Consider the following 15,199-nt stretch of genomic DNA (forward strand, 5'->3'; position numbering starts at 1 on the left):
ACCAGCTTCCCCACCGGAGCGTAGCGGGGGGGAAGAGTCCCATGTGTCAGGACCGGCTTCCCCTCCAGGGGAAAGAGAGGATGAGTCAGGGCTGACCACGCCCCTATCGCTGAGTGAGGGAATAGAGGGGAAGTCAGATCCAGCTAGCCCCCCCCCCGAAGGGGGAAGCAGTGACAGGAGCAGTGTAACGGTCAGGAGGAAGGTTGCCGGCTGGGCGCGCGCGCCAAGTTCAAATGCACAGGCGCGCGGGACAGCCGGGAGCGCGGATTGGGAGCCAGGTCCTAAAGCATGCCGGAGGCAGGGGGAAGAATCCGGGGACTCTTCCGCATCAGAAGAGTCCAGAAAGGGCAACACCCCAGCGGGCAGACGGACCCAGAGGAGAAAGGAGCAAAGGAGGAGGTGGAGCAAGGCTAGGGTCTTGAACTGGTGTCTGGGGGGAGGAGATTCAGACGGAACTTCAGCGGTCTAGGGTTGAGATGTAGAGCTGCGCGCCGCGGCTTTGGAATCGAAACTGAACCTTAATAAAGACTTTTGTATATAACAAGAACTGGCGTTGGTCCTCTGTGAGCTGGGACCTTGGGCAGCTCTGACAACGTGCATATTGTATAAAGGTGCAAAGCCCTTCTTTCACACCCTGTGAAACATAAATGCGCAGAGGTTTTAAAAAACTGGGGAATGGCCACCCGCCCGCGACTCCCTGTAAAAGGACCCCTGAGCATTAGGTCCAGTCGTGGCTGACTCTGGGGTTGCGGCGCTCATTTCGCTTTACTGGCCGAGGGAGCCAGCTTACAGCTTCCGGGTCATGTGGCCAGCATGACTAAGCTGCGTCTGGCGAACCAGAGCAGCGCACGGAAACACCGTTTACCTTACCGCCGGAGCGGTATCTATTAATCTACTTGCACTTCTTGCTTTGAAACTGCTAGGTTGGCAGGAGCAGGGACCGAGCAACCGGCGCTCACTCCGTCGTGGGGATTCGAACTGCCGACCTTCCGATCGGCTAGCCCTAGGCTCTGTGGTTTAACCCACAGCGCCACCCGCATCCCTTCATAGCTCGTTTAGCTTATACGTCAATCCGGCACTGCTCCTATCCTTTAATTATTTGCTCTCCTCCTTCAGGGGAACTGACCTTTTCGCTGAGCTGTCACTGCTTCCCGGAACCCAGTTTTTAATAATCGGCTCCAACCTTTTGATTTCCCCGAACTGACTGCGTCTCACCAGCAAGGAAAAGCAAGATGCTTGGCAGCCCGAGGTGGGTGGGTGGGATGAGAAAAGACAGCTCTTGGGTGCTGGAAGACCTTGCCCGGCCGTGGGCGCTTTGAGCCGTTTCTGGCACTGAGTGGGTGGCTGTTTCTGGAATGCCTTCCCCCTCCGGGGAACGGCTTTCGGCTTCTGCTGTCATTCCTGAGCGCAGCGCAGCAACATCCTGCCGTATGGTGAGCGTCAAAAGGTTTCCGCGGTGCCAGGGATGAAAGATCCTGGAAACTGAAAATGAGGGATTGTCATGCCCTCAAAACAACAACAACAACAAACCACTGCAAGATACTACAAAGATACAGGAAAGAGAAAGCAGCCCTGGCGCATCCTTTGCAGAAATGACATCACCCCTGAGAGATCAGGAAAGGCCCTGCAGGATCAGGCCAGAGGCATCTAATGCAGCATCTTGTTCTGGCCAAACAGATGCCCTGACGGGAATCGGGCAAGCAGGACCTGAGTGAGAAAGCAGCAATTCTCTTCGCTCCAAGAAGCTGGTATTTCAAGGACTCCTGCCTCTGAACCAAGCCATTGTGGCCAGCAGGCATCTCAGTTGCATTGCATTCCACTTTTGATTACAGTGGTACCTCGGGTTACATACGCTTCAGGTTACATACGCTTCAGGTTACGGACTCCGCTAACCCAGAAATTGTGCTTCAGGTTAAGAACTTTGCTTCAGGATGAGAACAGAAATTGTGCTCCGGTGGTGCGGCGGCAGCAGGAGGCCCCATTAGCTAAAGTGGTGCTTCAGGTTGAGAACAGTTTCAGGTTAAGTACGGACCTCCGGAACGAATTGAGTACTTAACCCAAGGTACCACTGTAGTGTACTGCTTTTCTATATCACTACGCACAAGGTGGTTTACCACAGCAAAGACGCGGGTGGCACTGTGGTCTAAACCACAGAGCCTAGGGCTTGCCGATCGGAAGGTCGGTGGTTCAAATCCCTGCAACAGGGTGAGCTCCCGTTGCTCAGTCCCTGCTCCTGCCAACCTAGCAGTTCGAAAGCACCTCAAAGTGCAAGTAGATAAATCGGTACCGCTCCGGCGGGAAGGTAAATGGCGTTTCCGTGCGCTGCTCTGGTTCGCCAGAAGCGGCTTAGTCATGCTGGCCACATGACCCGGAAGCTGTCTGCGGACAAATGCCAGCTCCCTCGGCCTATAGAGTGAGATGAATGCGCAACCCCAGAGTCGTCTGTGACTGGACCTAACGGTCAGGGGTACCTTTACCTTTTCAATATTACTACGCACAAGGCAGTTTACTACAGCAAAAAGACTGATGCTGATGAATTGGAAAAAGAAAAATGCAGCTCCCTTCCATGATTGAATCGAAGACTTATACAAACTTGCAACATATGAACAACTTGCATATAAACGCAGACTTGCCATGGACAAATTCAGTGTTATTCGGAATCCATTCTTTCAAATACTGTAATAGGTTAAGATCTGGTGAACTACAATAACAACCCTGCAAAATAAATAATTTTGGGGTCTCCTTTATTTTCCCTTCTACATGAGTTCTGTTTCTCTTCTCTCTCTCTCTCTCTCTCTCTCTCTCTCTCTCTCTCTCTCTCTCTCTCTCTCTCTCTTATTTACATCTCACCATGTTTAGTGCACATATAATTATGTACTTTTTGAACTTTCAATAAATATATATTTTTTAAAAAAAGCTACACACAAGGCAGATTACAGCAAGAAAATAAAACAATAAAATTGTAAAAAACGCTGTGCAAAACTATTATTATTATTATTATTATTATTATTATTATTATTATTATTACTCCCTATACCTGCAGGTATCAGGACAGTTCACAGGATGAAATCTGAATTTAAATCCACAAAGTACCGTACGTAATCAAATAAGAGCAACAACAACCCAAATCTCCCCCGACACATTTTAAAAGGGCACAGGATGTAGGTTAAAGACAGTTATAACACCATAAAATATATATTTTAAAAATATTTCAAAAAACAATAATTTAAAAGCAATTTAACAGAAGAAGCAAACCCAAAACAATGAAAAAGAGATTAAAACATAGACCAATGTCTGGGCAGGCTTGACTAAACAAGTTTTTTTTTCTCTCAAGTGCTGAAAAGAGTACAGTGAAGGTGCCTGCCTGGTGTCAAGTGGCAGGGAGTTCCAGAGGGCAGGTTTTGCCACATTAAAATATCCAGTTTTTACAAACGCAGAACGGTTATTATGTGGCATCTATAACAGTTCTGCTGGTTCTGCAGAGTGAAGTGGTTGTGTGGGTCACATGTTGGGTAAGGCAATCTTGCAGGTGTGAGAATTATACGACTCTATGAATGCACACAGAGAGGAATTTCTTTCTGACGCCTTCGCTTTGCATAGCTAATGGTTTTACAGACCTCCGCCGTGCCCTTCTGAGTCATGCCAAACGTTGTAATGACATGTACAAGGATTGGGGCGATACGTAAGAAGTTAGGCATGTCAAACGACCTAGATTAAACCACAGGTCTCGGGGCAGTCACAACATAAAAGCACAAAATTCGTAACAAAAACAGAAGAACCTGAGGTGCCAACCTGAGCCTGGACAGACCCACAATATTGGGTGTGATCGGAACACCTTGGAATGAAATTTTTTTGCAAGGTTGTGACAGGACCCAGCCAGAGCCTGAGAAAGCTGGAAATAATAATAATAATAATAATAATAATAATAATAATAATAATAATAATAATAATAATAATAATAATAATAATAATAATTTCTTTATACCCCGCCCACCTGGCTGGGCTTCCCCAGCCACTCTGGGCAGCTTCCAACCAAATATTAAAATACAGTAATACATCAAACATTAAAAGCTTCCCTAAGCAGGGCTGCCTTCAGATGTCTTCTAAAAGTCTGGTAGTTGTTCTTCTCCTTGACATCTGGTGGGAGGGTGTTCCACAGGGCAGGTGCCACCACCAAGAAGGTCCTCTGCCTGGTTCCCTGTAATGTGGCTTCTCGCAATGAGGGAACTGCCAGAAGGCCCTCGGAGCTGGACCTCAGTGTCCGGGCAGAACGATGGAGGTGGAGACACTCCTTCAGGTCTACTAGGCCTTTGAGGCCGTTTAGGGCTTTCAAGGTCAGCACCAACACTTTGACTTGTGCTCGGAAACGTACTGGGAGCCAATGTAGGTCTTTCAAGACTGGTGTTATGTGGTCTCGACGGCCGCTCCCAGTCACCAATCTAGCTGCCGCATTCTGGATTAGTTGTAGTTTCCAGGTCACCTTCAAAGGTAGCCCCACGTAGAGCGCATTGCAGTAGTCCAAGCAGGAGATAACTAGAGCATGCACCACTCTGGCGAGACAGTCTGCAGGCAGATAGAGTCTTAGCCTACGTACCAGATGGAGCTGGTAAACACCTGCCCTGGACACAGAATTGGCCTGCACCTCCATGGACAGCTGTGAGTCCAAAATGACTCCCAGGCTGCGCACCTGGTCCTTCAGGGGCACAGTTACCCCATTCAGGACCAGGGAATCCTCCACACCTGCCCGCCACCTGTTCCCCCAAAACAGTACTTCTGTCTTGTCAGGATTCAACCTCAATCCGTTAGCCGCCATCCATCCTCCAACCGCCTCCAGACACTCACACAGGACCTTCACCGCCTTCACTGGTTCTGATTTAAAAAAGAGCTGGGTATCATCCGCATACTGATGAACACCCAGCTCAAACCCCCTGATGATCTCTCCCAGCGGCTCCATGTAGATGTTGAAAAGCATGGGGGAGAAGAAGGAACCCTGAAGCACCCCACAAGTGAGAGCCCAGGGGTCTGAACACTCACCCCCACACCACTTTCTGAACACGGCCCAGGAGGAAGGAGCGGAACCACTGTATGACAGTGCCCCCAGCTCCCAGCCCCTCAAGACGGTCCAGAAGGATGTTATGGTCGATGGTATCAAACGCCGCTGAGAGATCCAGCAGAACTAGGAAACAGCTCTCACCTTTGTCCCTAGCCCGCCGGAGATCATCAACCAGTGCGACCAAGGCAGTTTCAGTCCCATGATGAGGCCTGAATCCCCACTGGAAGGGATCCAATGGCAACATAGCTGTCAAGCGTCCCTTATTTGGCGGGACAGTCGCTTATCCCAGCACCATGTCCCGCTGCTGTCCCTTATTGATGAGGCTTTGTTTGGCTGCTGGCTGGGCTTTCTGCCTTTGGCTTGGAGGGGGTCAGAAGTTGAACATACCTGTGCCAGGAAAATCCCTTATTTTGGCTGATGACCCCTTATTTTCGAGGCTGCTGGTCCCTTATTTTCAAATCTGTAAGTTGACAGCTATGAATGGCAAGGGCAGAGGAAAGCAAGAAATTTCTGGGTCTGTGAGGCTTTGGGGCTGGTTTGGGCCTTAGGCCTGTGACCACGAGGTTTTCTCGTGATACCTGCACCCTCCAGAGATGCCAACCCCCAGCTGGTTGTGTAATGCTAAGCAGGAGAGAGACAGGATTCTTCCTTTAATGTTTTTGGCACCTGCCACTCTTCTTTCTAATTTCTTGGAAGCCCTCAACCAGCATCTTCCCGCACTGTGCAATCACAAAGCCTTGGCACTCTGGGACGTTTTAATTTAATTTCATTCTATTGGGTGGGTTTTTAATTTTCCAATAGTTGGAACTTGCCCGGAGGAAACAGAATTCTTGCTATCGTTGACAGGAGCCCTCAGGGAATGGAAAGCTTTGACTCAGTTGGCAAAGGGGTGCAGGGCTTGTGTTTGAGGGGCAGGGTGCCCGCACCCCGGGAACAGAAGGGGTGGTGGCAGTGCCCCCTTCTGGCCACCCTCAGCCTCAACCACAGGTTGATAAAACAGCATGGGACAGCCACACGGATACTGCGAGTTTTGCTGCCTCAGGATTGTTAATTACTGGACTGAGATTATACCGTGCTGGAGAGATAACAACAACAACAACAACAACAAACAACAAACAACAAACAACAACAACAATAATACCAAATTTAAAACACTTTAAAACAATTATAAAAGCAGCATGAAATGCGCTATAAAAACATGAATAACAATAAAATTCAAAAATCAATTAGATAATCCCCAGGGCTAGCTGGCTGAATTGGTCCTACTTGGGCCAGCGAGGAGGCCAGGGGAGAATTAGCTGTGGGGTCTCAGAGTGGGTGGTCTTCATAAAAGGGGAGGGGGAGGGAAGAGAAGAGAAGGGAAATAAAATATCAGGCTGAATTCAAATTAAAGGCCAGGCGGAATAGCTCTGTCTTACAGGTCCGACGGAAGGAGGTTAAATCCTGAAGGGCCCTAGTCTCATGGGACAGAGCATTCAACCAGGTTGGAGCCATCACTGAGAAGGCCCTGGCCCTGGTGGAGGATAGTCTGACTTCCTTAGGGACCGGGACCTCTAAACTATGGTTATTCATGGACGTTAAGGTCCTCTGCGGGGCAGACCAGATAAAGAAGGAAAGTAAATAGCTTGTATATAATAGTAAAAGAAATGATTGTGCTACTAGTCAAGCAATAAAGAAGCTTTTGACTGTGAATTTGAGTATGACTCCTGTTCTTGCCCTCTGCCTCCAGGGAAAACTCTGCTAGAAAACGGTAAGAGGTGGTTTGACTGAGGTGTCGCCACACAAGCAGAAAGCGCAGTGGAAGTGTGTGGGCAGTAACCTCTAATACTGGGACTCACCTCCACGCAAGGAAGAGGAGAGTGACTTTGGTACCCTTGCAGCACCTTAACTCCCCTTTGGGTTGTTCTCTGCCAGTTTTAGGATAGCAAACCAAACATCTGCCTGTCAAACACAGCTGTATCTCAGCTTATGGGCCTTATACGTGGCAAACGGGATGTATAATCAAATGAAAAGGCACTAAGCACTTAAGAGGGACACGGGTGGCGCTGTGGGTTAAACCACAGAGCCTAGGACTTGCCGATCAGAAGGTCGGCGGTTTGAATCCCCATGACGGGGTGAGCTCCCGTTGCTCGGTCCCTGCTCCTGCCAACCTAGCAGTCTGAAAGCACGTCAAATTGCAAGTAGATAAATAGGTAAAACTCCGGTGGGAAGGTAAATGGCGTTTCCGTGCGCTGCTCTGGTTCGCCAGAAGCGGCTTAGTCATGCTGGCCACATGAACCGGAAGCTGTACGCCAGCTCCCTCGGCCAATAAAGCGAGATGAACGCCAGAGTCGGTCACGACTGGACCTAATGGTCAGGGGTCCCTTTACCTTTACCTTTAAGCACTTAAGAAAGGTGGTTGTGTTTAAGGGGCTTAGGAAACAAGAGTTTTCTCTCTCACACCCCCCCCACACACACTTTCCTCCCCATTTACGACAGGAGGATTTAATAAGAGGGTTGCGTTGTTTTTCTACCCCACCTGGACAGAGAGAGCACGCTACATTCCACATCTGCCAGGCGGCGTAACCAGAATCTAATTAAAATCACACGCCAAGTGAGAGTCGGGCTCCCAGCACAAAATGGGCCTTTGGAAGCAAGCTGAGAACGTCAGCCTTGAGGTGGAACGGGGAAGAAGGGGGGGGGTCTGTGGCTTGGAGCACTTCCACTGAGGAGAAGCAACCAGATTTTGGAAGGGATGTCTTTGTGCATGTGTGACAAGGATAAATGAGAAGACCCAACAGGTTGGGCAGAGGCTGCGAAGGGAAGGGTCTGTCTGCCGCTCGACGGACCATGGTCAGGGCAGCTTGTAAAGATGCTGAGAGTTTGGCTGCCGGAACAGGGTTTTATGGCTGGCTGGGAAGGGATGTCGTGAGCAAAGGATCCAGGTGGTCTTCTTGGGAGTTATTGGGATGACTCACAGAACCTGGCAGAACCGCCCTAAGGACCTCTGACCCTGAGGAAACCGAAGTTGTACAATTCTCCCTGCACTCTTGCGGCCGCTTGATCTTGAACCAGACCTTCGGTTCATGGATGGATCTCAGTCTCTCGTTGCATTCTACGTAGGGCTGTCTCTGAAGAGGGTTCGGAAATGTCAGCTGGTGTAGAATTCAGTGGCCAGTTTGCTCACTGGAGCAAGACAGTCTGAGCATATTACACCGACTGCACTGGCTAAAAATTAGTTTCCGGGCCCAACTCAAAGTGACACTTGGAATGTAGAAAATATTGCGGATGAAAATGGAGAGATATAAAGTTTGGATGACAAAATAGCATGCAGTTGAAAAGGTTGACAATAGGACCCATGGAGGGGTCCCTAGATTCGGAGAAATCTCTGAAGGTGGTTATGTATTTTGTACTGTTAACATTTTATAGTTGTAAAATCAAATAAAAAATATTTCAAAAAAAGATGAAGGAAACTCTTGGGAGGTTTGAAGGACGGAAAGGACAGGAGTGAATCAGGAGATATTTGGACCCCATTTCATCCTAAAAATGCGAAGGAGATTGTTCTGCTTGCCTAATCTCTCCCTGATATGCTGTCCTGGGGTTTCCCCCAACCTCCTAGAGTGGATTTGGGGAAGGTGTTGGGTGAGGAGGGGGAAAGCTCTTTCAAGATAGCAGGATTCCTTGTGCTAACTTCTGCCAGTGGAACAGGTTAGCTGAATCCAGCCCTATATATGTGGATCCTTATACAAGCATAACAATATACTGTACTTTTCCGTCTATAACACTCCCCCATGCATTCGGGGGGACTCTAATTTAAGAAAATGAGGGGAGATGGCACAGAGTTGTTGAGCTTTATTTGGGGAGGGGATTACGCAGGGTTGTTGAGCTTTTTCTAGGGGGATTGCCTAAAATTGCTCGGTCACACAATAAATCAGCCATTGCCAGCAGAAGGTGACCAACTGCCAGAGCGTCAGCCAATCAACACGGTCTTTCACGGACAAGCAGAAGGGATCAGCTGGCTCAGGGAAACATCAAGGTTTGCATAAGTCAGGGGTCAGCAACCTTTTTCAGCCGTGGGCCGGTCCACCATCCCTCAGACCTTGTGATGGGCCGGACTATATTTTGAAGAAAAATGAACGAATTCCTATGCCCCACAAATAACCCTGAGATGCATTTTAAATAAAAGCACACATTCTACTCATCTAAAAACATGCTGACTGTCTGCTGGCCGGATTGAGAAGGCAATTGGGCCGGATCCGGCCCCCGGGCCTTAGGTTGCCTACCCCTGGCATAATAAGGATGGGGCACCGTAAAGGGGTGGATGCCACCCAAAACAGTCCAGGACTGAGCATGCTCAGTGGGTGCCAAATGCTTGCTGTTGAGGCCACAGAAAACAGGAATGGGGTGGAGTATCCTGGAATAGGGTTTGGCCGGGACCTTGGACCAGAAGCACTTTACGCTGCAACATTTTGTTGAAGGTCAAACTGGTGTGCAAATATTAAAATGACTTGTTGGCTAATCTATTGTAGGACCGTAGCTCAGGGGGCGCAGCACCAAATTCAATCTCCACTAATAACTTTGGGTGATGCTTTCACTCATTATCTTCCATCTGCTCCATTTCTTTCCCCTCTTCTTGTTTCACGAAACTTTTTAAGAAGCCAATCAGAAATAACAAGGTGCTCAGAAATCCCAGAAAAGTGGTCCACTCCTTTTTCATGAAAAGTTACGTCTCTGCACGGCTGTTGTGCCACTCAATTCCTCACCCTTTAATAGCCCTCTGTGTTTTCTTTGGCTCGGTGCGAGATATTTTCTCTGCACATTCACCAGCAGCTTCTTGCTTCCCCAGCCATGAGCCATTACCTGATTTCTTCATCAGAACTGACACTTTTCACCCGAGTGTCAGTCTATTAAACCGAAGACAGAAACCTTATTTGTTCAGCAAATATTAGCTTGACCTCTCAGGACTGTAAAACCGGGGAGCGGGGATATAAAACAGAGGGACCCCATTGAGATGACTCGTTCTCTGGGGAGCCTTGCTAAAAACTTGGCCAAACACCATTCGGAGATTTGGGTTTATGACTTATACGGCAATTGGCGGCGGAGGAGAATGATTTATGTATTTATGCCCCTGAAAGAAAACAATCCCTTCTCGCATCCAAGGTACGGGCAGGACTTTATTGTATGACGGTGCAAAACTTATTTTTAAACAGCACGGCTGTATAATCCATGATAGACAGAGGTGCTTTGTAGCCACAGCTGTCTGCGGTCAGCGCTAAAGTGAAAATCTCGCAGTCGTGGAGCACAAATCCTACAGCGGGAGGGTGGGAGGGGGGACGATTTTCAACCTTTCCTCCTAGGTAACCTTGTCTCATACCGAACACAAACGGTGAAAAAGACTATGAATAAAAAATGGAGACGCAATGTGTACTTTTCCTTGTTTGTTTGTTTTGTAACAGAAGATATTTAATAAACACTATTGTTGAAGGAAGGAAGGAAGGAAGGAAGGAAGGAAGGAAGGAAGGAAGGAAGGAAGGAAGGAAGGAAGGAAGGAAGGGAGGGAGGGAGAGGTGTGGCCTCAGGGGAGAGTGTTTTGGGGGTGTCCCAAGACAGAGGAGCCTCGAGATTTCTCCATCCTTGTTCTACAGTATTCTGCACCCTGCATCAGTGATGTAAACTGAGCAGATTCTCCCTGGCTTTTCTTATCCTGCATAACTGTATTCTGGGTTTGCAAAGTGAGGAGGAATTAAAGAACCTTTTAATGAGGGTGAAAGAGGAGAGCGGAAAATATGGTCTGACGCTCAACATCAAAAAAACTAAGATCGTGGCCACTGGTCCCATCACCTCCTGGCAAATAGAAGGGGAAGAAATGGAGGCAGTGAGAGATTTTACTTTCTTGGGCTCCATGATCACTGCAGATGGTGACAGCAGTCACAAAATTAAAAGACGCCTGCTTCTTGGGAGAAAAGCAATGACAAACCTAGACAGCATCTTAAAAAGCAGAGACATCACCTTGCCAACAAAGGTCCGTATAGTTAAAGCTCTGGTTTTCCCAGCAGTGATGTATGGAAGTGAGAGCTGGACCATAAAGAAGGCTGATTGCCAAAGAATGGATGCTTTTGAATTCTGGTGCTGGAGGAGACTCTTGAGAGTCCCATGGACTGCAAGAAGACCAAACCTATCCATTCTGAAGGAAATCAGCCCTGACAGCTCACTGGAAGGACAGAGGCTCCAATACTTTGGCCACCTCATGAGAAGACTCCCTGGAAAAGACCCTGATGCTGGGAAAGATGGAGGGCACAAGGAGAAGGGGACGACAGAGGACGAGATGGTTGGACAGTGTTCTCGAAGCTACCAGCATGAGTTTGACCAAACTGCGGGAGGCAGTGGGAGACAGAAGTGCCTGGCGTGCTCTGGTCCATGGGGTCACGAAGAGTCGGACACAACTAAACAACAGCAATATTGGGAGGAGCTGCTGCCGACTTTATTCTTCCCTATTTGCCTTCCCACCTGCAACCCTGCAGTTCCTCCAAGGCATCTGTCATCACCTGGACCAATAGATCTCTTTCCCCCCCTCCTTACATCAAGTTTACTTCTGCTAACGTGCATCGCTTCTGACCTCCCATCAGCACCAGAGCTGGATCTGACCCAAGACCCACCTGGGTACCTGATCTGTGACCCAATACCTCCGCCAAGGTCGGCGTACGTCAATCGCGACGCCAACAGGGAGCCAGCCACCTGCTGCTCCCAGCCTGGGGTTCAGAAGCTGCCAGCCTGCCTTTTTCCTTCCCCATTGAAACGGTGGCATTTCACTCTCTCCTTATTAATATCATGCACAGAGGTTAATTTGGAGCCATTCCCAGACCTCAAAGCAGCAAAACAGCTTGACCTTTCTGCTAATGAGAAAGCCAGCTTCCTTGCAGGCCTGGATGTAGAAAGCGCCAAAGTTTGGATGCTTTTTCTTCTTCTAATTGTTAATTAAAGTTCTATGTCGCCATTCATCCGAAGGTCGCAGGACGGTTTGCAACAGAAAAGGGCAAAATGCATCATTTTACAGGTTCCTGGCTGCCTGCAAAGGCTCAGAGGCACTCTGTAGCTCCACATGCCCTAAGGCAGAGCTGTGGGTTGAAATGTTATTATGTCCTGAGTTCTAACGACTTGCCTGCAAACCGAAACAATTTTGATTCTGAGCAGCAAGAACGCAGGAACCTTCTTTGCTCGGAGACTGGCCCTCCTGCGAGATGGTCTTGCTCAGCAAAGGCAGTTTCCTATGTTCCAGCTGCAGGTAGCACTGAGTGGATGTGAATGGGATGCAAAGGCAAATAAAGGCACAACTCCATCTAGAGACATTGTGCAGCATTACAGGGAGAAAATGCTGTCAAATCATTTTGGACCAGATTTGAAGTCTCCCTGGGGCTCCCTGGTCCTGAATGGGGCAGCTGTGCCCCCGAAGGACCAGGTGCGCAGCCTGGGAGTCATTTTGGACTCACCGCTGTCCATGGAGGGGCAGGTCAGTTCTGTGTCCAGGGCAGCTGGCTACCAGCTCCATCTGGTACGCAGGCTGAGACCCTATCTGCCCATGGACTGTCTTGCCAGAGTGGTGCATGCTCTGGTTATCTCCCGCTTGGACTACTGCAATGCACTCTGCATGGGGCTAGCTTTGAAGGTGACTCAGAAACTACAACTAATCCAGAATGCGGATGCCAGACTGGTGACTGGGAGCGGCTGAGAGCACATAACACCGGTCTTGAAAGACCTACATTGGATCCCAGTACGTTTCCGAGAACAATTCAAATTGTTGGTGCTGACCTTTAGAGCCCTAAACAGCCTCAGCCCAGTAGACCTGGAGGAGCATCTCCACCCCCATCGTCCAGCCCAGACACTGAGGTCTAGCTCCGAGGGCCTTCTGGCGGTTCCCTCCCTGCGAGAAGTGAAGTTACAGGGGTAAGCAACATGGTGCCCTCCAGATCAGGCATCTCCAAACTCAGCCCTCCAGCTGTTTTGGGACTACAACTCCCATCATCCCTAGCTAACAGGAGCAGTGGTCAGGGATGTCAGAAGTGAGGTTACAGGAAACCAGGCAGAGGGCCTTCTCAGTATGGGTGCCTGCCCTGTGGAATGTCCTCCTATCAGATGTCAAGGAAATAAACAACTACGTCTGACGTTTAGAAGACATCTGAAGGCAGCCCTGTATAGGGAAGCTTTTTAACTTTGGATGTTCTATCACATTTTTTTTCTGTTGGGAGCCACCCAGAGTGGCTGGGGAAACCCAGCCAGATGGGCAAGGTAATAATAATAATAATTGCTGCTAATATTATTATATTATTATTATTATAATTCATGCTTTCGAACTGCTAGGTTGGCAGGAGCTGGGACAGAGCAACGGGAGCTCACTCCATTGTGGGGATTCGAACTGCCGACCTTCTGACTGGCAAGCCCAAGAGGCTCAGTGTTTTAGACCACAGTGCCACGCCCCCCCAATCACAGAGTAGTACAGGTTCTGGGGCACCTATGCCCCCCTGGTGCCCCTCCAGATGTTCTGGACCACAACTCCCATCAGCCCCAGCCTGCATGTTGCTGATGGGCGAGCAAGATGAGCCCAGCTGTCATGTGACTGCTTCCTCCACCCAAAGGAAAAGGTCGACAGCAGGCTCAGCAGCTCAAAAGCCCCTTCTGAAATCCCTGGCTGCCCTGCGATAGGTGAGGAATTCCAGCTGGCTTTTAAATTATATGTGTATTTGTACTTCTGAACATGATAGAGACTGTTCTTGGACGACTCCATCCTTAAGTATTCAGTTGCATGGAAAAACCTTCAAAGCTCAATGAAAATGCTTCAGCCAAGCGGTAGTATCACAAGTTCAGACACAAAAACATCTCTTCAGCAAGATTTTTTTTTATTTATTAAAAAAAAGATGTTTAGCAGAAGACCGCATCTTTATTTAACATTTTGCTTTTTCGCCCCAACATAAACATCTCAGCACAGGAAGGGGAAAGTGTTATTTTATTGGGAAAGAGTTTTTTAAAAAAAGATTGGCAAAAAATGGAGTAAGGCTTTCCAGCAGAGGCCTCCTATTTCATATTAAAAAACAACCAACGCTAACCCAAGGATGTGAAGCCTTACTCAGCTGTTGGCCTGAACTCCTTAGCGTAGTCTCACTCAACATTGTGCCCTCCATGTTTTGGGCTGTAACTCTCTCACCAGAACACCCCTGCTGGTTGTGTCTGGTGAGAGTTAATAGACAAATTCACCTGAGGGGTACAAGGTTGGGGAAGGAATGGTCGGAGGCGAGGATACTGCCAAACCCACCTTCCCATGTGTAGGGAAAACCTGGGATGAGAAGGCCAAGCGGGAAGGTCAGGCTGCAGGCCTGGGCTAAGGCTTGAATGCACTTCCTTATAAAATCAGCAACCACAAGAACACCATGTTGAACGGGAAACCCCCAAGGACGCCAGCCAGAGGAGCAGGCCAGTTCGTGCATCTGCAACAGCCGTGAACGGATTCTGATCCTTCAAATAACGGACTTCAGAAACCAGGCTGTAGTTTCAGTAGGGGCTTGGGGAGGCTGAGAAACCTCCACTGCTAAGCCTCAAAATAAAAATATAATTTCTGTAATACAGGGTTTGAATAATGAACCCCTTTTGTTTCTCCTTTGGCCTGGGCGCCATCTATAATAGGCAAATGACTTTTTTTTTTAATGTCACCAGCAGCTCTACCTGCTACTCTATAATGGTTGTGGTTTAGTGAGTGGCTGTGGAAGACCGCCCACTCCACCGCTAGACCTAAACTAAACCAGAATGGAATTCTTGCCCTCTCTCAATGTTTCACTGAACGGATCTGTCCAAACTGCAGCATTGTGAGAAGAATAGCCAGTCTCCTCCCTCCTCCCTTCCTTTCATTCTAACTTTAAAAAAAAGAGTTGGATCTTCCAAAACGAGGTTGCTCGTCATTTGGTTCCTCGTTAACAAGTGGTTTCTCCATTAAAGTGGGGGGGACGGGACACACATACCCTGCTTGGCAGTTGAACAAGGAAGCCAACCAGTCAAGAGACCTCCCCCAATCCACCTTGTTTATGCTAAAACTGATACAAACCCCATGCAAGGCAGCAGCTACAGGCGGTCTTTGGTTGGGCTCCCCTTCTGAATGACAGGAGGAAGACGAGGAGGGCAAAA

General features: G+C 48.6%; 1 long non-coding RNA gene across 1 annotated transcript in view; it reads right to left on the reverse strand.

Moving 5' to 3' along the window:
• Positions 1-15,199, reverse strand: part of LOC309369367 — an 84,061-nt gene that overhangs the window by 38,005 nt on the left and 30,857 nt on the right. The window lies entirely within an intron of this gene.

The sequence above is a fragment of the Podarcis melisellensis genome (genome assembly GCF_964234715.1).
Source record: "Podarcis melisellensis genome assembly, chromosome: 4".
Lineage (NCBI taxonomy): Eukaryota > Metazoa > Chordata > Lepidosauria > Squamata > Lacertidae > Podarcis > Podarcis melisellensis.